General features: G+C 36.8%; 1 protein-coding gene across 2 annotated transcripts in view; it reads left to right on the forward strand.

Moving 5' to 3' along the window:
* CUNH4orf45 (chromosome unknown C4orf45 homolog) overlaps positions 1-709 on the forward strand; it is a 141569-nt gene that overhangs the window by 91480 nt on the left and 49380 nt on the right. The window lies entirely within an intron of this gene.

A 709-nucleotide genomic window follows, 5' to 3' on the forward strand; every position in this document is an offset into this window, starting at 1 on the left:
TTGAGCAGTGGTTTGTAGTTCTTCTTGAAGAGGTCCTTAACATACTTTGTTAGTTGTATTCCCAGGTATTTTATTCTCTTTGTAGCAATTGTGAATGGAGGTTTGTTCTTGATGTGGCTCTCTTTAAGTCTGTTATTGGTGTATAGGAATGCTTGTGATTTTTGCACATTGATTTTGTATCCTGAGACTTTGCTGAAGTTGCTTATCAGTTTCAGGAGATTTTGGGCTGAGAAGATGGGATCTTCTAGATATACAATCATGTCATCTGCAATAGAGACAATTTGATTTCCTTCTTTCCTATTTGAATACACTTTATTTCTTTTTCTTGCCTAATTGCTCTGGCTAGAACTTCCAATACTATATTGAATAGGAGTGGTGAGAGAGGACATCCTTGTCTAGTGCCACATTTCAAAGGGAATGCTTCCAGTTTTTGTCCATTCAGTATGATATTGGCTGTTCATTTGTCATAAACAGCTTTTATTATTTTGAGATATGTTCTCTCAATACCTAATTTATTGAGGGTTTTTAGCATAAAGGGCTGTTGAATTTTGTCAAAGGCCTTCTGTGCATCAGTTGAAATAATCATGTGGTTTTTGTCTGTGGTTCTGTTTATGTGGTGAATCACCTTTATAGACTTGTGTATGTTGAACCAGCCTTGCATCCCCGGGATGATGCCTACTTGATCATGGTGGATAAGCTTTCTGATATG

Source organism: Sapajus apella, unplaced genomic scaffold, assembly GCF_009761245.1.
Source record: "Sapajus apella isolate SASKATOON/1434 unplaced genomic scaffold, GSC_monkey_1.0 scaffold67, whole genome shotgun sequence".
NCBI lineage: Eukaryota > Metazoa > Chordata > Mammalia > Primates > Cebidae > Sapajus > Sapajus apella.